We start from the raw sequence: 21,567 nt of genomic DNA, 5'->3' as shown, positions 1-21,567 counted from the left end.
AGAAAGGCATGCTGGGAAAAAAGCCTATGAAGGGCAAGCCTACCTTATGGAGGGCTAGTAGGGAACCTATCATTCACAAATGAAGTTGCTCCAGGGGAGAGGAGTTGCTTCTGTGTGTTGTATACTACCACTGTATCACATACAGATATCAGTTATCTGTCATTTATTTGTCAAATAGACTAATACTGCTTGAAGAGTGTGTAAAGAGAGATTGATAGACTCATAGCTATTGGCACCTATACACTTATAGTTATTGACAGAGCTTAACTCTTTTCAAGAACCTTTTAACTAATATTGGCATTCTGTTTTACACATTGACACTCAACCTGATGTACTGGAGAAAGCTTTCATACTTCATGTGTTTAACCAAGGTTTATCATCATCAGTGTTTAATGTAGTTTAATACCATCATGTTTTTATTTTAAGGCTGCTTGTTTATATATGAATCAACAATCTAATATCCCTTATGAGAACGTGTAATCACAGTGGAATGGTAATCTCATGTGAATGCTGATAGGAGAATTATATGGTATGTTTTAATCATATATATTAAGATCCATGGGGGTTCCCTTTCTGTCTTCAGTAAGAAAAACTTCTAATAAAGTCAACAAACCCAAATACAACCAAGTTATAACTATAACTAAGGCCACTTTAGAGAGTGGGGTTTTTAGTCCTTATTTTACACACACCACACCTGAATTTAGTGTATGATGCTGTCCATGATAATTAAGTTCCTGAACTTTTAAAAGGTTGATAGAGTAGTAAAACAGAGTTGGCAAGGGGCACTACACAGCCCTTACACAGGACAAGAACAAATCAGTCACTGGAAAGGCTGCCTCAGGGAGGGAAATTGAGATGCTTTGCATCATCAATCTCCACATGCCATTGGGATGAATGAGTAGCATTGTATCATCACCAGGGGCACCAGTGAGGAACAGAATACCGGAGAGCAAGATTAAAGGAAGAGTGGAACAAATGGCCAAATTCATGAAAGGAATAATGGGTAGTGTTTCATTTGTAGAATATTAAGGAGTTACTGATAGAGTATTTGGAGTTACTTCTTCTCTTCACCTAGAGAGAATCCCAGTTCTAGCACAATCACTCAATGTCTTTATAGGAATGGATGAATTGCCTAGTATGAGGGTCATATTCACATTTGAAGGATCTGCAATATGGATGATATTCATACTTCTGAATCTGAATCCTAATCACATCTGTGCACCATTCATCTCATAGGCCTTCCCTCCTACTTCTTACTGCTCCTCAGTGTGGTTTTCCTGGTCCCTCCAGGGGACTGGACTGGATGTGTGGATCTGCATTCTCTTTTCCTTGAGGCTATGGGATTCAGCTGCTGGAGTAATTCTTTCCCCACCTCTTGTGGCTCCCTCCTCCACATTTTTAAAAAATAGAATGAAGCTAAGGAGGAGGGCAGGAGCATATGGCATCTTTGAGATTTGCCTCTCACTGGTCATATACACCCATCTTGTCTCCATTGAGTCACTGTGCTCAATTCACCACAGCTGGTGGATGGTAGTGATGAAAAGTCTATCTCCTTACATAGGTAGGGGCTGCTGTGGCCTAGGGGGTTCACTCATATGCAATTGCAGGTGACGTATGCCCTGTCACCCTCCCTCAGGGTCTCTGCCAGGGGAGAGGACTATTAACTTAAAAACTGGAATGCATAGGTCTCTGCCACGGGAAGCTGTTCAAGGTTGAACGTGAGCAAAATGACTGCACAATCCAATCTGTAAATGGTCACTAACAACAGAAATGTGCATTATATTTATTTGATGTAGTATTCATGTCACAGTACTTCCAAGGCTCCATTTCTGTCTCTCTCTCCCCCTCCTATTTATTCTTCCCTGCTTACTTCTTTTAATAAGCCACAACTCTTGATCCTTCTGCTTCAAGACCCTTCTTCTTTTTCTCTGACAGTTTGGGACACAACTCCCTCAGCTGTGCTTGGCCTTCTCTGTCTTTGAGTTCCCTCTCTTTGCTATATGGCCCTCATTTATTTTTTTCTCTGGTGAACTGTTTCTCTCCCTAGTCTTCATAGCCAACTGGAACATGCTATGAGGATTTTGAGAATGGTTTCAGGTGACACAGTTTTGCATGTCACCGCCAGCCGGTGTGAATGGAGTGCAACATTTTTAATGATAGTTTTTGGAAATAATTCTGGAGACTAGATAACCATTGTCAAGATTAGTTTTTGAAAAGGATTTTTTAACAGAACCCACTTGGTGGAGTGGACAGGACTTATTCTTCGTTGGTCTCTCTCTCTCTCTCTCTCTCTCTGTACTCCAAAGCCTCCCAGTTGTCTCTGTCAGCATCTTGGATCATATGTATTTCCCTTTCAGTTCTGATTCTGTTGCCCTTTGCACTTTCCAGTGTCCTGCACCACACACACCTGATTAAGTGGAAAAAGTGACATCCCCAGTTCCCAGTCTCTGATGGTAGTAGGCCATGGAAGTTACACTTACGCCACACTTACGAGTTCATGGACCATGCAGGTGGGACATCAGAGGCTGCAAAACCAGGCCAGATGAAAGTAAGAAATCATCACAGCCTGCATGGGGATTGTAGACAAATGTGAGATGGCATGAGTGAGGAAAGGCAATGCAGAGACGTGCCCAATGCCAGGTGGGAAAAAAGCTAGAAATGTTCTCACAGGTGTTATTTTACATAGGGCCCAAAACACCCCAACCCTGTATAATTTTCTTGTACTAGCACCAATATGTTTTACTTGTAGCTGTAGGTATTTGGAGAACTAGTCAAGATGTTTTCTGACTATTTATCAAAGGTGTAATCTCACATACTGCATGGTGCTTAAAATTCACTGTGCTAGAGGCAATACAGCAGATAAGGTGTTAACATACATGTCAATGCAAGCTGGAGTGCTTCAACTGCTTCAGCAACAAACAAGAAGCCTTTCAACTAGCAAGATGTATTAGCCAGGGCTGTATGCTTTAGAGTGCATAGGGTATGGGGGAAAAATGGATTTTTTACATTAACAGAGAACTCAGTTCAACCTTTTAGAACCAGGGTGTAGAACTGGCTCCTCAGAAGCCTCTCCTCTCTCTACCAGGTAGTTATTTTTGTAGCATTCTTGTGCTTGCCTTCAGGTGCTGCATCCAATGTTCAGTCTCAAGTCCCACTGTGGGCTGGTCTACTCCTAAAACTTAGGTCAACTTAGCAGGGGTGACAGTAACTTACCGGACTTACCGGTATGCAGGGCGGCCTGGGCAAGGTGGGGGGGGGGTGCTGGGCCCCTGGAAGGGGCAGAGCCCAGGCAGAGGGGGCAGGGCTGGGGCCAGACTCCCCCAGCCAGCCCTTCAGCGATGCCCTGCCCACGCCGCCCGGGGCTCTGGCGGCGATGTAAAGGTCCCAACCCCAGCCTTTGTTCCTGGCCATGGCTCTATTTCTCACCCCACTCTTGTCCTCAGACCCACCCCTAGCTGCGGCCCCAGCCTTGGCCCCCTTACCCCTGTCCACATTTCCCCCCTCCCCCTCCGGGAGCCATGGTCCCACTCCTGGCCCTGGAGGGGGGCACAGACAGGGGTAAAGGGAGGGGCACGACCATGAAAAGTTTTGGGGTCACTGCTCTGCACTGGTTCACAGATATACCTCTACTTGTTAAGAGCCATATTCAAAACCCATTCAAGGGAATGGTATGACTCTCAGTGATTTCTGTGGAATTTGAGTCAGGGCCCAAAGTGGGCATGATTTTGTTTTGCTCTCTGCTACATTGTTTTAGATTTCCAGTATTAAACATCCCATAATTTCATCTTCACCCACAGAAGTGCATACAGTCACAAAGGTGCACATTTTCATTAAAAGTCATCTTGCTACTTTATCCTGAGACGCAACAGTCAAATCATACTCAAAGTGAGATGAGAAGCAGTGATAATTTTGTGAGCAAATCACCATCAAAATCTTGCATATATTTTAGCATTAACATATGGCTGTTCATTTCCTTTCTGAACTGTATGACAGCATTGTTTGTTTTGTGCATGGTAAATATTGTATATAGCACAAATCACTATGAAATTACGGTGAAGTCACTTGATCATTTAATTCTCTCATAGTTACATAATAACTTCATGGCTACTTAAGTCCTTCAGATTGCATTAATTATACTTGGAGTTAATTATTCCCATCCACTTTCACGGATGTATGTCATAAGTTTGGTAAAAACAAGATATATTTTTTAGAAACTTGAAGTGAGGGGTTTGGAAATGGCGTGGCCATTTCAGTCTCATTTATACCATTTGGAGCTGTGAATGCTATAATTTATTTAGCCTAATGTAACATAATACAGTTATGTAATGCTCAATGAAGCAGTCATGCAATGCAATTTGTAGTTTACATATACATATAGGTATGGATGAGAATTTAAATTTTCAAATACATAAATATCAATTCCATAAAAATGCAGTCACAGTACAGAGTCACCATGCAACAACTATTCTTAGTTTTCAAAAACTAAACTTCAATATCTGGTCGCCAGGAGCTGTTTCTTGAGTTGCTGAGGTCCATATCCTTTCTCTGTGCTTAGGCTTTGCATAGGATTCTCCAGGAGAAGTTAGGGGACAGGCACTCAGATATTTTCCAACACAGCTAGAACATGTAGAGTTATTCACAGAGGCAGGATGGTCTTCCATTTAAATGTACTTGCGAGATCTAGGTTCATTTCTAGCTGTAGCACGAGCTTCCTGTGCCACGAGCTTCTTGGTTTTTACCTCTATGTGCTACTATGATACAGGCTTGTATTATACTCCCAAAGTTACAGCTTCTCTCTGACCTTGGCTTAGTAAACACTGCCACCACCTAAATGCAAAATACCCCCCTTTGAACCCAGGAAGGAGCACTTGGGAATTCCTCCCTGTGGGGTACCCTCAAGTCCTTTCACACACCCTCCGTGGAAGAGCTGAGAAAGAAAACAAAGGAAATTAGCTGTGCTACCAGCTAATCAAACAACATGCACAAACCTCTTAGGACACCAAAAATCCAATCCTATTCTTAAAAAAGGTAAATTTTATTAAAAACAAAAAGGGAAGAAAATACATCTGGAACTTAGGCTTTTTGCTAAATCATAAAAGAAATAATTACAAAAAGTAAGCAACCAAAATAGCTTTCTGGGGGGTTCAGCTTAAAGGTTACAAGCAAACAAAAGCATCTGGGGTTAGCACAGAGGAGATCCACAAGCCAAAATAAGAAATAAACCTGATAGCGTCTAACTAAACATTCCCTATCCAAATTATTTCTTCTAGGTATGGAAGATGAATTTTTATACCTGATTCAAGCCTTACACAGCATTCCTGATGCCCTCTGTTCCCCTCTTTCCCCGGAGAGACACAACACACAAACAAAGGGAAGTTTTTTTCCACATTTTAAAAAGTTCTAGCCCTCCCATTGGTTCTTTTGGTCAGGTGCCTACTCCTTTTCCTTTACCTGGGGAACTTAATTAATCCTTTACAGGTAAAGAAAAAAGAGAACAGCCACCAAAAGGGACTTTATAGCTAACTGGCTGGCTGGGTGTCCATAAAAGGAAGCTAACCCTCCCCCCACATTCATTTGTCATACCCATATTCTCATGTTATGGCAACTGGATAGGAGAAAGCTGCTGCTTTTCTCACCTCGGAAGGCTTGTTGAGTTTCCATGTGTTTTGGTGTCCAGGAAACCATAGAGGCTTTTATATAGGTGCAGGGATGCATCTTCTTTTTCCCTCCCCTTTTAGGATAGAGGCTGGAAATTATTTTAAATTTGGAGGTGGGAAAGAGATTGAATATCTTATTCTCCTCTGCAGCAAACCTTGACAGCAACTAACTCCCCACATGTAATCCTATTCCACTGAATCCAATAAAAATGTAGAAGTGCTTTCACTTGAATTTTCTGGTAAATCAGTTGCAGTGCAACAGTTATAAGTGCTGACTTTTAAACTACCATTGTTAGGCTTTAGAGTAAACACAAGCTAGAGACAAATAAGGCAACTTCCACTCATTAGTCATGGGAATGGCTGGCATATTGGCATGGTCATGGATTCACTGGCCCCACACCTTCTGGCTTGCACACCAAACCAGTTGCACACTCCCTGCCTTCTCTTGCAAATAGTTTGACTGTGTCCAGGATCTCCCATGCCCATGGGGCTGGGGACATGATTGGCTCCTTAATGAAAAGCAGTGATATAAGAAATTTCAAGAATTTGTTTTTTTTAAAGGCTTAAAGTATCTATTTAACCATTTCCAGAATTTAGCCTCAAGGAGTCCTAAGAACAGTATTGTTTCAGCTGTAATATTGCCACAAAATGATTTTCTTGAGAAATAATAGCCCTGTTCATTCTTGATATGTTGGGAAATTCAGGAAATTTTTTGAAAGCTAATCAAAATATCTACGTGCATTTAAAATATTCTAATCCCTGACTGATAATGTTGCACCAAACTCACTCAGTCACTTTATCACAAGTTCAGTTTCTGAGTGCTGTGTTCAGCTGCCTGACTACATTTAAGGAGACACACCACACTTTTGGTGTTCTGAACACTACGCCAAACATAACTGTCAATATTGGTAAGGCTGATGGTAAAGGCATTTGTTTCTGGAACACTTGCTGCTTTTTCTCAGCACATTTTGTCTGTGAATTGCCTTCACAATTATGTATGCCACTATCATTTAGGATGTTTCCTGATTACTTACTATTAGTTTTGTCAAGAAGCACTATTTTAGAACAGAAAACTCAATAGGTCTTTCCCATGAAGTCAAAGAAACCAAACTAATTAATGAGTAAAGTTGTTACATGTTGTGTCCCTGCTTACTGGAATCTTTTTGAATCAAAGCACTAAAAATTGATACCGAGGTACATGACTAACAGCTTTATTGAACGAGTCTCCACTGCACAAGTATCTGTATACCACTGATTAATCCCCCAAACTGCTGTACCAGTATGCCCAGGGCTCAATGTAAAACCAAAAATGTTTTTTTTGGGGTAGCATTTTTAGTTCCAAATTCATACTCAGGAATCTGGAAGATAAATTCCCAGAACGAGATTCTTATAGATTTACAAAGTGAAATGCCAGAAGGCACCATTGTGATCATCTAATCTTAACTCCTGTAGAACACAGGCCATAGAACTTCTCCCAAATAATTCCCAGAGTTGATCTCTTAGAAAAACAGCCAATCTTGATTTAATAATTGCTAATGATGGAGAATCCACCATGACCTTTGGTAAATTTTTCCATTTGTCAGTTACCTCAATGTTAAAAAGTCACACTTTATTTCCAGTCTGATTTTGTCTAGCATCAACTTCCAGTCATCAGATCATGTTACACTGAGCTATCGTTTCTCTCTAGATTAACAGCCCATTATCAAATACTTGTTCCCCATGTAGATACTTACAGATTATAATCAAGTCACCCATTAACCTTCTCTTTGTTATGCTAAATAGATTCAGTTCCTTGGGTCTATCACTATAAGGCATGTTTTATTATCCTTTCATCATTCTCAAAGCTCTTCTCTGAACCCTCTCCAATTTATAAACATCATTCTGGACACCAGACCTGAATACAGTATTCCATCAACATTAGCACCAGTGCCAAATACAGAAATAAAACAACATCTGTACTCCTACTAGAGATTCCCCGGTTTATGCACACAGGGATCACAATACCCTTGTAGCCAGTGTCGTATTAGGAGCTTATGTTCAGCTTATTATCCACCGTGGCCGTCACTGCTTTTCAGGATAGAGTCCTCCATCCTTTAAGTATGGCCTATATTCTTTGTTCCTCGATGTATACATTTACATTTAGCCATATTAAAACAGCTTACCAAGTGATCTGCTCTGTATCAGTGACCTGTTCTCTTCATTATTTACCACTCCCCCAATTTTTAGGTCAGCTGCAAAGTTTATCAGTAAAGAATTTATGTTTTCTACCAGGTCATTAATAAAAATGTTAAATAGCACAGGGCCAAGAGCCACTCCCTTCAGGACCCCACCCAGTTGATGATGATTCTCGGTACACAATTACATATTGAGACCTATCCGTTAACCAGCTTTTAATCCCTTTAATGTGTGCCATGTTAATTTTATATCATTTTAATTTTTTAATCAAAATGTCATGTGGTAACAAGTTGAATACCTTCCCAGAAGTCTAAATATATTATATCAATACTATTACCTTTATCAGCCAAACTTGTAATCTCATTAAAAAAAAGATATCAAGTTAGTTTGACAGGATCTAGTTTCCATAAACCCATGTTGATTGGCATTAATTATATTACCCTCCTTTAATTCTTTATTAATTGAGTCCTATATCAGCTACTCCATTATCTTGCCAGGGATCCATGTCAGACTGACAGGCTTATAATTTGTTGGGTCATCCATCTTACCCTTTTTAAATAGTGGCACAACATTAGATTTCTTCAAGTCTTCTGGAACTTCCCCAGTGCTCCAGGATTTATTACAAATCAACATTAATGGTCCAGCCAACTCCTTTAAAACCCTTGGATGCAAGTTATCTGGACTAGCTGATTTTAAAATGCCTAATTTTAGCAACTGCTATTTAACATTCTTTTGAGATACTAATGGAATGGGAAGAATAGTCATTATTATATGACTACATCATCTGTTTTTCCCCCAAATACAGAGCACAAATATTTATTGAGCACTGCCTTCTCTGCATTATTATTGATAATTCTACCATTTTCATCTTGTAATGGACCATTACCATTGTTAGGATTCTTTTTGTTCCTAATATACTTAAAAATACATGTATTACATTTTTTTTATAGCTGCCTTCAGCTCCTGTCTAAACCAGGACAGTTTTTTTAACCATTAGGGCCCTCTTTCTCGATTGTGGGGTTGTGGCTTTTTGTGCATCTAGTAAAGTGTTCTTAAACAAGTCCCAATTATCATTCCCAATTTTCTGACTAAATTCTACCTCCCAACTGATTTGCTAACAATTTAATTGCTTTCTGCTTTGTGAAATTGGACCTTTTAAAGCACCAAGTATATATATTACTGGCCTGGACATTATTCTGTTTGTACATTATAAATGTGATCAAATCATGATCACTTGTACCTAAGCTACCATTAATGTTAAGGTCTCTGAGCAGTTCCTTTTTATCTGTCAAGATGAGGTCTAATATAGAATTCCTCCATGTTGGAAGCAAAATGTTTTGAGTTAAGAAATTGTCATGTATACAATTTAGAAATTCCAAGGATGTTTTAGTGCTGGCAGCATGAGACAACCAGCAAATTGAAGTCTCCATGATCACAGAGCTCTTTTTGTTACACATTAAACATAGGTGCATAAGGAGTTGTTCCCCAGTGTGATTAAATGGTCTGCAATAGACACCAACTAATACCCCCATCTTGTGCTTTATCTGTTACGATATTGATCCATAAGCATTCAAGATCACTTTCTTCTGAGTTATCAGTAACTTGGAAACAGGTAATGCCATTTTTGACATACAGTGCCACTCCCCCTCCCCTTTTGCTCACTTAATCCTTCCTAAATATGTTACAACCTATGATTTTAATATTCCAGTCATGCAAATCATCTTTCAGTAATAACAACTGGATCAAATGTGTAGTACTAAATGAGCAATTCCAGTTCCTTTTATTTGTTACCCAGACTCCTAGCATTGGCAATTAAAGAATTTCATTGCTTCATGTCCTTTAGTTCCTAGATTAATTGTGTTCTTACCATTTCAATTTTGTGTGAAGTGAGTGCTCATATTGTCCATCTCTTTATCCTCTACTTTTTTGTTATTAGTTTAATACTCTTCTGACTAGTTTAGCCAGCCTATCCCTGAGGAGATTAGCTCTCCTTCTACTTAGGTGGGATGCCATCCAAACTATACAGACCCCTCTCCCCATAGAAGGTGGACCAATATTCTACAAAACCAAAACTGTCCACCCTACACCACATACCTAGCCAGTGGTTCACTTCCAGAATCTTATGCCTTCTTTCACCCATGGACAGGAAGAATCCCTGAGAAGATCACTTGGATGTTCTTTTCCTCAGCACACTTTCAAGTTTTCTTGAAGTCATCTCTTATCTGCAACATATCCTGTGATGCAGTGTCTTTACTACAGATATGACCCATCACCACTGGATTCCGTCAACTTCAGAAGTCTACCCAATCTCAGAATAATGTCTTGTATCTTGGCTCCAGGAAGGCAGCACACCATCCTGTTGTCCCTTGCAGAATGTTCTTTCGATTCTTTGGATTACTGAAACCTCAACAAAGATTATCTGTCTTTCTTGGATGGTTGGAGAACTCTTTGTGGGCAAGCTTTATTTTCTTACAGGGTGGACCAAGCAGTCATCTGTGGGTTTGTCTGAAGTACTTTGCTCTACTTTGTCAAAAGCTTTTCAGATTATTTTCTCTCCCACAGATAGAAGCCATTAACAAGAAGAGCTAGCATCATGTTGTCATGAGACAGAAAACAGAATACACACACTCGGGGCTTTCATTTAGCAGTTTGTAAACAGAGATTAAATTAACAGTGTGTTTTCTACACCTATAAACATTGTTTTAGGATGTAAGTGGCTTGAAATACACTCTGTATTTAATGGGAGGTGGAAATGATCTTTTTAAAATGTTGTATAGATTAACATAGATATTGAGATGAAAATCAACAAATGTAATTGCTATAAAATTGAATTCATTAGTCATTTAATGTTGTAGAAGTCACTTCGTGCTTTTCACCATAATGAAAAAATAAGGTATAGGCAGTATTTAGAATTAAATGGATTCAAATAACTTTTTGTGTATTTAAAGAACAAATTTTATTTTAGTTTGGCTTTGTTAAAAAATTAGCTGTGAAAAAATTATGTTCACCTCACACAGTATTAAAATTATTCTGTATTTTTCATAAAAGTAAAGGAAACAGGAAATCACCAGTAAGCAACTCATCAAAGTCTGGCAAAAAATATCAGCCTCTGCATAACACACCTTCAGAAATAAGTCAGGAATCTTGAGTACCATTAATTTAAAAGAGAATAGCTACCTCTCAAAGATTGAAGTACTGATGTGTGTGTATTGAGAAGTATCGGTGTTGGAGCCTTCACAATAGTAGGGGGGCCAAGGGCCCGCACTCCATCAAGGCCCTCCCCCCTGATCCTGCCCCTGGCCAAGCCAGAAGCTGGAGTGGGGACAAGGAGCTCCCACCCCCCGCTAGAGGTGTGTGTGTGTGTGTGGGGGGGGGGGGGGCAAAAGTAGCACCCTGCCCATGTCCCTGCCCCCAGGGCTCCCCGCCTAGCCCAGGGCAGGTGAGGTGGAGGGTCCACTGTGCCTCCCCACAGCTGCCCTTGCAGCTCAACCCGGCTCCAGCTGGGGTCGGGGGCTGGGACCTGCAGCCTGGCCATGGTAAAAGCCACACTGGCAGCTGTGGGGAGCTGCAGTGGACCCTCCACCTGCCTGTGGTGTGGTGGGCCTGAGGAGAACAGACCCCAGCCAGTGTCCCTGCCCCCCCGGGTGCCCTGCCCAGGACAGGTGGAGGCTCCATGGCTCCCCACAGCTGCCCGCGTGGATCTTACCGTGACCAGGCTGCAGCTCTGAAGGCCGCCCTTCTCCCACCCAGGACAGAGGCATGTGGGCAGCTGTGGAGAGCTGGCACAGAGTCACGGACCCTCCACTGCCCTGGACCAGGCAGGGAGCCTAGGGGGCAAGGATATGGGCCAGGGGCTGCTCTTGGGCCCCCCATACCGCGGGCAGCTGGAGAGTCCACACACGTTGCTCCCACAACTGCCTGGGCTCCCATCCCCGGACGGGTTCAACGCTGGCCTGGCCGTGGGGGTGGGGTCTCGGGGGGAAGAGGAGGGGAAGGGTCCACTGCCAAACCCCTCCCCCCCCCGTTCCAGCGCCACTGTTGAGAAGCTTATACAGTAGCTTGTTTATCTGATTTCTGCATTTTCCTTTGGCTTCATGTAAATAGATGCCATCCATTTTTAGTTTTACCAACTGAATAACTGTCTCAGGCCCCAACATTTAACCAATTTCTGTGTGTGTGTGTTTGGGCCAAATTCTCAACTGATGTAAATAAGCATAGTTCCATCGATATGATATATATACACACAAACACAATGAGGAAGGGAACAGCCTTAGCATCAAAACATATTCTGCACTATCCATCAATTATAACAAACATAGAGGAACAACAATTGAACAGGCGAGAAAAGATAACATAGAATATTGTGTATTACTTATAACATTTGAAGAGGAAGGATACAATAAACTGTGTGTTAGGTGCTAAAATGTCAGTGAGCAAATATCTGATACAAATATTGCTTTATAAACATATGCTTTGAAAATATGCAAATGTAGAAAACAGACATTAGCATTTCTGCTATTTGCAAGTTATAAAGTTACCTAGTTTTGGAGGTGCAGACGTTTTCATACAACCACTACTGGCAAAGTAGCTCTTAGGGACATGAAAATGATTAGATTTCTTCTAGAAATTCACTAAATACAGATTCACTTCAAAAATCAAGAAGTAAATGGGGCTGATTTGTTGGCAGCACTGTAGGTACAGTACTGCCAAATCACAAACTGTACAGTGAGAGGCCAAACCAAAAGACATAAAGAACAAACTAACAGCGCTAGTCACATGCAGCAATTAGCTATGGTAACAGAATTGTTTTTAAACTAGGATTTAGACTTCATTTAAATAAAACTCTCCTCAAATTTACATGTTGCAATGCATTCAGCCTGAAATGAAAGTACTTAGTGTGCTGAGTCTCAGTGATTAGATTTTAATTTCAGGCAGGCTCGGAAGGGTTGGAATTTGGGGATAGGAAATGTTCCTTGCTTGCAGAAAACATTCTAATTCTTTAGATAAATAAAGATTCACCCCTACAGCTTCCACCAAAGAATTGTTCAACCATTTCTGAAAATGCTACATTGTTAAACAGTTCTCTTTAGTCTTAAGTGGAAAACCAGTTAACCTTGATTAAGAAGTGATTAATATTACTTGGTGAGAAGCTAAGCTGTCAAATAATAGTCTGGAGGATCCGCAAAAAAGTCAGAAAGATATTACAACACAGCATGAGCTACTCTCTGATCTTCTAAATACCTGGACTGTATTTGCTTCCACAATTTCTGTCTTATCTAACCTTCTTTATATTCACCTGTACGTTTATATTAAAGCCCCAATCAGTAGTATGGCTTCTAACTGGGGATTTCACAGTGTACAGAAATTAACCATACAAAATACAGGCATTTGCACTTTAAAATCCTTCCTGCCATTGCACTGTATTTCCAAGATAGTAAAGTCCAGAAAAAAATACAAACGCAAAAGCAGCTCTATATTATAACACACACACCCCTCTAAATGTCACTGCATGATAGTGATTAATGGATACTGTTAGCAATTATGTATATTACAGTAGCACTTATGGGCCTTGCTGATATAGGGCATTATTGTGCTAGGCACTGTACAAACATATTTAAATGCCATTTACTGCAACAAGCTATAACAATATAAAAAACCTTGATACCAGAACAAGTGCAGCCTGATTAGAAAGGTGCCCTGATTGAATTAAATCATTTAAAAAAACCTAATTTAGTTAAAGTGGTACAAAAACTGTGTATCGAAAAGCCCCTAGTGGAAGACTGTCCCTTCTAATGAAGTGCTTACACTCTAAATAGCCAAGACAGACACAAGGTGAGCAAGGAAACAGAAGTGAAGTTACTTGTCTGAGGTCATATAGGAAGTCAGTGGCAAAATCAGAAATAGAACCCAAGTTTCCTAACTCCCAGGCCTAATCCACTAAACCATGCTGTCTTTCATGATTAAGGAGACTAATTATCAATTTAAATTTGAGCATGGATCAGCCTAATTTGTTTTTATTTCAGATCAGATAATCACTAGTGGAACTGGTGACTACATTCACTGGGATGCATCAAGTATGTTAACACCGAGCCAGCTTGTCAGTAGACATAATGCAGATGTGCGGGGTTGGGCTGATGTGGTTGCACTCTCTACAAGGCTAAGGACAATTGCACTCTCTGCAATTGCTCCCTCCATATATCCCTAGGGGCTCAAAGGGGCCAGGAAAAATGCAGGACCATGGCCCCAACAGTACCTCACAGAATAGGCTGGCTGTGGCCAAAGCATGGTGCACCACACAAGTTTCCATTCATGCGAGTGAATAGGGAAGGGATCGTGGTTCCTGGAGCTTCTTCTGGAACTGTGCAGCTTCTCATCTCCCCAATATAATTGATAAAATATGGCCTATAAAAATAGTTTTTGGGAGTAAACTATTTATATTGCTGGTCCTGTAAAAATGCATCCTCAGAATTGCTACTGTCTTTCAATAAGAGGTAAGCTCTGTGCTGACTGAATAAAGTACAGGCTTTTCTGTTGAATCTGCCTAAAACATTTGTCTTCTATCCCAGCTGTTAAAGCACGCAGTCAATGATCTCGTGAGATGAAGAACATATGCCAGTAACACTTCATTTCAACAAGCTTACTTAGTGTTTCTTACTTTGATCTTTCACTGTACACTTCCTGCAACTGGAGTTAGTTACAGGCTAAAACAAGACCCAGAGCTCCCAAAGATTTAAGATTTTTTTTTTAAAATGTTCCATTTGTACCAGATCCCATTACCAGGTATGTCAAATAAACCAGCTGGCCCTCACTGGGTCTGCTGAAAGTTGAAACTGTTCCAATTCTATTTCACTACGTAGGTTCTTATGTGGACCTCATCCCCATAGTATTGAAGCACCTCACAATTGTTCATTGATTTTATCCTCACAACATTCCTTTAAGGTAGGGAAGTACTATCATCCTTTTATAGATAAGGAACAAAGGCACTGGATAGATTGAGTGACTCACTCAAGGTCACATCGGAAGTCTGTGTCAGGAACTGAACCAGGTCTCATGCCCTATTCACAAAACCATTCTTCCTCTCCATCCTTCATAAAACTCATGGAATATTTTTTAGTCTTAATGCTGTATTTACAGCTATTTTCAGTGGAAAATTTCAGGTAGAGTTAAATTCTCTGTCACCCTCTGTGGATATGCAAGGTCCGAAGTGGAGCACAAACATCACATTTATATTGCAGAGGGGATCCTGAAAGTGAAACACACCACAGGAAAAATCCACAACTCCAAGCAAAATTTGAAGCCTAGATCAGAAACATCTTTCTCTGAAGGAATGGTTGGAGTGTAGTAGGCAGTTAGGGCAGCACAAGGGGTGGTGGCCAATGGGTACGTCTCCCAACACGATTACAATGGGTCTATACTGGGTACATGCCCAGTATAGACCCATCGTAATCATGTTGGAAGAAGCAATCCCTGAAAACATTTCCTTACCATACTCAGTCATTCAGTTATTTCTCAGTGACCATCACCACAGCAGAATAATGACATAAAAAAAAAGGACCAACATTGCATTGTCGTCAGATTGCATGCTCCTTACAAAGTGCTGCTCTGTCTTGCTAAGGAAAGTATTCTTATTCAAAAAAAACATTGATAAAATAGAATTAAGGTTGAGATACATATAAATAATTTAAGGGACTAAAACCTTAGTTGAATGCTATCGTTTTTTTAAGAAGTTTGTAAAGTGATAGATGAGTATAAAGTATCAGTAAGGCATGTCAGTGTTAGAAATAGGATTAGAATTCCATTGTTCTGGGTTCCCAGTCCAGTGCTCATTCCTTTACAATATGGAATTGTTAAGAAAGTGGCATCTTGTCCTCTTCACATTTTCAGCTGTCTCAGACTTCCAAATTTGTTTGGTTTCTTGATGTTTATAGTCCTTGGAAGTTGAAGTGAGTGCTAAACTGTTTTATAATATCTTCAGCATTTCCTAAAATGAACAAACAAAACGAACACACAGTAAATTCTTCTACATATGGTATCCTAAACTTTATTATTGTTATTATTATTACAGTAAAACCTAGAAGTCCCAACCAGATCAGTGAATTCCCCAGTTTACCATTAAGACAAGATATCTGAGAGAGAATTCCACAGTGTGAGAAACATCTGTCATGCTCATAGTTTAAGAACTACCAAGCCAATTTCTTTCAAACTTGACTTGTTCCTTAGATAATTTCTGATCTACAAAACAATTTCTAAGTAAAAGGTTTTCAACATTTTGACTTGCACATGTTCAAACTTTGTGACTGGAACATTAAAATAATGCATGTTTATATTTCTTCCCCACCTTTCACCCGTCACTTTTCTTTTTATTGTGAGCTCAGTGGGATAGGATTCTGAGCCAGATCTTCAAAGGTATTTAGGTGCCTAAAGATGCAGCTAGGCACCCTGTGGAATTTTCAAAAGTGCCATGGTGCCTAACACCCTTTAATCTCAATTTATCTGAGGAAGTTATATGCAACTAGAAAAGGAGGGACTGAGGAGGAAGAGGCTACAATGGAAGCCACGCTCACTTTCCGAAGGTTATGTATGGAGTAGACATGTATATTGATAATATATTATTGGCTTACATTTTCAAAAGTTAATAGTGGTTTTTGGCAGAATGACAGATGCCTGCCGATAGGGAGGGGGTAGAGTGAGGGCAGCGAGCTTCAGCAGTGTTACTGAGCATGCTCAGTACAAGCCAAGCAGCAAATCTGGGAGAGGAGGTACATGACCCCGAATGCTCTCTCCCTCCCCCCCACCCTCCATGTTGCCTCTGGTTTGGGGACACAGATGGAGACACGGTAAGGGGCCTGATGCACAGAAAGCATCTGCCTTCTGAAAATCATGACCCTTGAAGTATCTTCAATTGGGAACCCAAAATCACTAATCACTTTTGAAAATTTTGACCCTAAACTAGAATTGAAATGTATAAGGGATATGACTCACAATTCTTCAGGACATAAACCAACCACCACTTGCTTGGGTGTATGAAGAAACTTCTGGCAATGGTATGTCATTGCATCATTGTTCATTCAGAGAAGGTCTTCAAACCTCTGTCTGAAGAATGTGGTACTCACTACTGTGGAAGAAGGATTAATGGATCATTGATCTGATCTAGAACAGTAAACTCTATATGTTTATATTCACAAACATACAAATATTCATATATTTTCTGCCTTATTAGAGAACAAGCTGAGAATGTTGTGTAACTGTTTCAAATGAATCAGAGCAAACTTACAGATAAACATTCAGCATCATTTTCTCAATTACATGAAGATAAGAAACAGCATTTGGCTACCCAGAGTTCCACATAATGCATGTATAGTGGTCTCTGTCAGACTTCCTGCTATTGCAACAATAGTCTTATACGCCCAGATCAATGAAATTAATGTAAGTTAGGAGCCTAATTACCTTTGAAGATCTGGGCCACAGACCTTTCTAATGTACAAGTTAGATTCTGGTCAATTTGTGTTGAGTAGTGGGGTTTTAAGTCATTCTAACTTACTAGGTATGATTGTTTGAAGATTTTTCAGGGCACCTTCTCTCACCTAATTTTTCACTGTCTAATTTTAATATCTCCCTCATAATCTTTGTATTTTTATTGTCCTCACTAGATTTTCTTCTCAGCTAGGCTTTTAGATACAGGATGGAGAGCTACATTATATAGGCTGGATCATCCTTCACCCACGACCCATGCACAAGAGAGACAGTCCATATGTGTTTTTCCTTCCTCTTGTTTGGAAGTAGTCATGACAGTCATCTTTGCAGTAGCATTCTCCTTCTTCCAGACCCCACGGATGATGCTGTATGGGTCCACACTGGAGAAGATGGCAGACACTTGAGGCCTGGGTAAGGAATAGGAAGCCCAGGTTGGGGTTGGGACACATATCATCCTCATCCAAACCTTTGGCGATTCCTCAAAAATAATAATTCAGTCTAGGGCTGTACTATCTTATTCATGGAGCCTGATACCCACCCTTTACCTAAGGGGGTCCAGGAGCAGCTATGACCAGAGGGAAGAAACCGGTAAAACGCTCCAGTGAAGGTGTGATACTAAGAAGCATGTGGATTGGAGTGGGGATGTGGAGGTGGAAACACTATTAGTCTGAGCTAATGGAGAGGCATAAGACCTCCCATGGATCCCTGGAGATCCAATAGGCTTGGGTTGGGACCTGTAGTCTAGTCCTTGAGGAGAGAGCAAACATTGCCCTTTCCTGCTGGAACAATAGGGGAAGAACTCCTAGAGAAAGCCTTCTTTACTGCTACAGACCCATGATTTTAAAGGGCTCATGATTTTTGAATACTTCATCAATATCATGTTCCTGAGGTAAAACATATTTTAAAAACTATTGCTCAACAATTAAATGTTTCTGTCCTCGTTAAACTCTGAGTTTGAAATCCTGCCACAATACCCTTTGCAACTGTTTATATTGGTTCAGTTCCCTTCCTGTTATCCATTATTTTATTTGTTCTCTGCTTGTTAGCATTTTAGACAGCACTTTGTGCTAGTTCTAATTTCCTCTTCCTATCTAATCTATGCAGTTGACTCAGTTCATCTGTCAGATTCCTCCTTTTGTGTGTGTGTGTGTGTGTGTGTGTTCCATTTTCACTTTTTTTCCATCACAAGGTTCATGTATTCTTTTATAGACTCTTATTTACAAAGCCATGTATTTGATTTTAAAAAGTATTTTTCCTGAAAATCAAAGCATAGGTTTTATTCTCCTATTAATGCATGAAGGCGCTTTGGGAGTGTAATTCCCATTAGCACTAGTGATAGTTATACATTTAAATCCCCATCCAACAATAGACATACACCCACACCACCATTTGTTTATTGTGTCCATCCTCTAATAACAGTAATCTGACTAAACATCCAATGCAGAATTTACGAATAAGAGATGGAACAGTAGGACCCCACGGTAAGTAGATCTAAACTACATTGACTTGAGTTATGCTACTAATGTAACTCAAATCCCATAGCTTAAATTGACCAAAAGCAGTAGTGAAGATAAGCCCTTTGAGCCAAACACAAGCACAGAACTAGTTAAAGTCCATAGGTGTGCCAAACATATTTTCAGACTTAATGGAAGGAGCAATGAAGCACTTTTATGTAGTAGAGACAGCTACAAACAATGGATGGACTGCCCAAAGCACATGGCAGATCAGAGCTATGCCAGGTGGGCTGAGGGGTTTCACGGATTACAAATGCAGGGGCTAGGATATTGATTTTGCAGCCTGTTTGTGTTAGAGGAGAAAGTCAGCAGGAAACCTGGAGAAGCAGTTGTGAGCGTGACCTTGAGATACCACATTATCCATTTCTCCTGTTAATGGTAACAACCCTGCAAGTTCCCAAATACTGGCTAAACACTCTGGCCAAAGAGACATACTGTAAACTTCATGAACCAAGACAAGTCAGAATCTATTTCTGGAATAGACGTACGTTGTTTAGGAAATTGGAATGTATGACCTCTCTGATATTTTTGGTGAGTTATCTGTGTAACTTAGTTTTCATAGAGAAGAAGGTTTAATTCATTTTTCTCTGTACAACTGGAATTCAAACAGGGATATTAAGCTGGTCCTCCTTGCATAGATACATTGTTATTAATTATTATTATTATTAATTATTTGTATTGTGGTAGCAGCTAAGGGCCCTGGTCATGGATCAGTGCTCCATTGTAGTAGGCACTATACAAACAGATAAAGAGATGGTCCCTACCCCACAGAGCTTACATTTCAGTGTTATAATTTAAGAGGTAAATGTGGGATTCTATGGTCTTCACTGGCATGTGGGACATATGAATATCAGGAGCTCTGTAGGACTGAAATACTGTACTTCTGATCACAAAAAGTTGATCACTTAAAAATAATTTATTTTCCATGGAAGGGTGGCATGTATTTGAATTTTACCTCTAGAAAGACAAGGTAGATTGATCATAAGGACTAACTGGCACAGATCTTTCACTCTTGAAATTTTTAACGACTCACTGATATTTCTATCCTTTAAAATGCAAACACTGATGAATGAGGAATAATTCTAATAACAACAACCTATTTTTTTTATTTAAGGAAAGCCATTATAAATGTAAACAATAGCACAGTTCAACAGTTATGAAGTCCTTCTTTTCTCTTCCTAAAGAATTTAATAGTCCTCACTAAAACTATTCATTATCTATCTTCTTTAGAATTTTAATGAAAAGGTATGCGAAAATTGCTTAAAAGGTTGAAATTTCAAAAATATCTCATTGATGAATCAAGACTGAGTTCAAATCCATAAGTGAAAATGAGTTTGGTGGTCTACAGTTAGAGACTTAATTGTCTCCCACATAGTTTGGCAGAATTCTTCACAACTGGCAGAGACATATGTCTTGAATAATAGTATCAATATTGAAACTGACTAACTACTGAAAGGCAAACTAGTTCAAATAATGATAGAATCACAGAAATGTAGGGCAGGAAGAGATTTCAAGATGTCATCAAGTCCAGCCCCGGTGCTGAAGCAGGACCAAGTAAACTTAGTACATCCTGACAGATGTTTGTCCAGCCTGTTCTTTAAAATTTCCAATTATGGGGATTCCATAACCTCACTTGGAAGCCTAATTCAGAGCTTAACTACTCTTATAGTTAGAAAGTTTTTCCTAATGTCTAATCAAAATTTACTTTGCTGCAGATTAAACCCACCTTGTCCAACCTTCAGTGGACACAGAGAACAATTAATCACTGTTCTTTTTATAACAGCCTTAACATATTTGAAGACTTATCAGGTGCTCCTTCCAGTCTTCTTCTGAATATGCCCAGTTTTATTTAACCTTTCCTTTCCTTTAAGATCAGGTTTTCTAAACCTTTTATATTTTGTATTGCTTTCCTCTGGATTCTCTCCAATTGTCCACATCTTTCCTAAAGTATGGCACGCAAATTGGACACAGTACTCCAGATGAGGCCTCACCAATGTCAAGTAGAGTGGGACAATTATCTCCAGTGTCTTACATACAATATTCCTGTTAATATACCCCAGAATATTAGCCCTTTTCACAAGTGCATCCCATTGTTGACTCATTCAATTTTTGATCCATTCTAACCCCCAGATCCTTTTCAGCAGTACTACCATCTAGCAGTTATTTTCCATTTTGTGGTTGTCCATTTGATTTCCCCCTCCCAAATGTAGTACTTTGCATTTGTCGTTATTGAATTTCATCCTGTTGATTTCAGACCACTTCTTTAACTTGTCAAGTATGTTTTGAATTTTAATCCTGTCTTCCAAAGTGCTTTCAACCCTTTCCAGCTTGGTGTCATCCACAAATTTTATAAGCATATTCTCCATGCCACTATCCAAATCACTAATGAAAATAATGAATAGTACCGGATGAAGGACTGACCCCTGTGGGATCCCACAAAGTATGTTCTCAAACTTTCACTACGAACCAATGATAACTACTTTTGACGATGCTCTTTCAACCAGTTGTGCTCCCACCTTATAGTAATTTCATCTAGACCGCCTTTTCCTAGTTTGCTTATGGGAATGTCATGTGGGACAGTAACAAAAACCTTACTAAAATCAAGATACACCACTGCTACTGGTTCCTCCCTATCAACTAGGCCAGTAACCTTGTCGAAGAAGGAAATTAGGTTGTTTTGGCATGATTTGTTCTTGACAAATCTACGCTGGCTATTCCTTATAACCCTATTATCCTCTAGGTGTTTA

At 39.9% G+C, this 21,567-nt stretch overlaps 2 long non-coding RNA genes across 3 annotated transcripts in view; one reads left to right on the top strand and one right to left on the bottom strand.

Annotated features, from left to right (window-relative positions):
* The window catches only part of LOC112059425 (uncharacterized), a 115,778-nt gene that overhangs the window by 88,083 nt on the left and 6,128 nt on the right, over positions 1–21,567 (top strand). The window lies entirely within an intron of this gene.
* LOC103306045 (uncharacterized) overlaps positions 10,792–21,567 on the bottom strand; it is a 54,018-nt gene continuing 43,242 nt past the window's right edge. For both annotated transcript variants that reach the window (XR_010602235.1, XR_508680.4), the window contains exons 3-4: positions 16,815–16,947; positions 10,792–15,813 (exon numbers count right to left, since the gene is read on the bottom strand). This is a non-coding gene — a long non-coding RNA (uncharacterized LOC103306045). The remainder of the gene's footprint in view (positions 15,814–16,814; positions 16,948–21,567) is intronic.

This window comes from Chrysemys picta, chromosome 6, assembly GCF_011386835.1.
Source record: "Chrysemys picta bellii isolate R12L10 chromosome 6, ASM1138683v2, whole genome shotgun sequence".
Classification (NCBI taxonomy): Eukaryota; Metazoa; Chordata; order Testudines; family Emydidae; genus Chrysemys; species Chrysemys picta.
The sequence above is the reverse complement of the archived record's forward strand: the minus strand, read 5'-3'. Positions and strand labels throughout refer to the sequence as shown.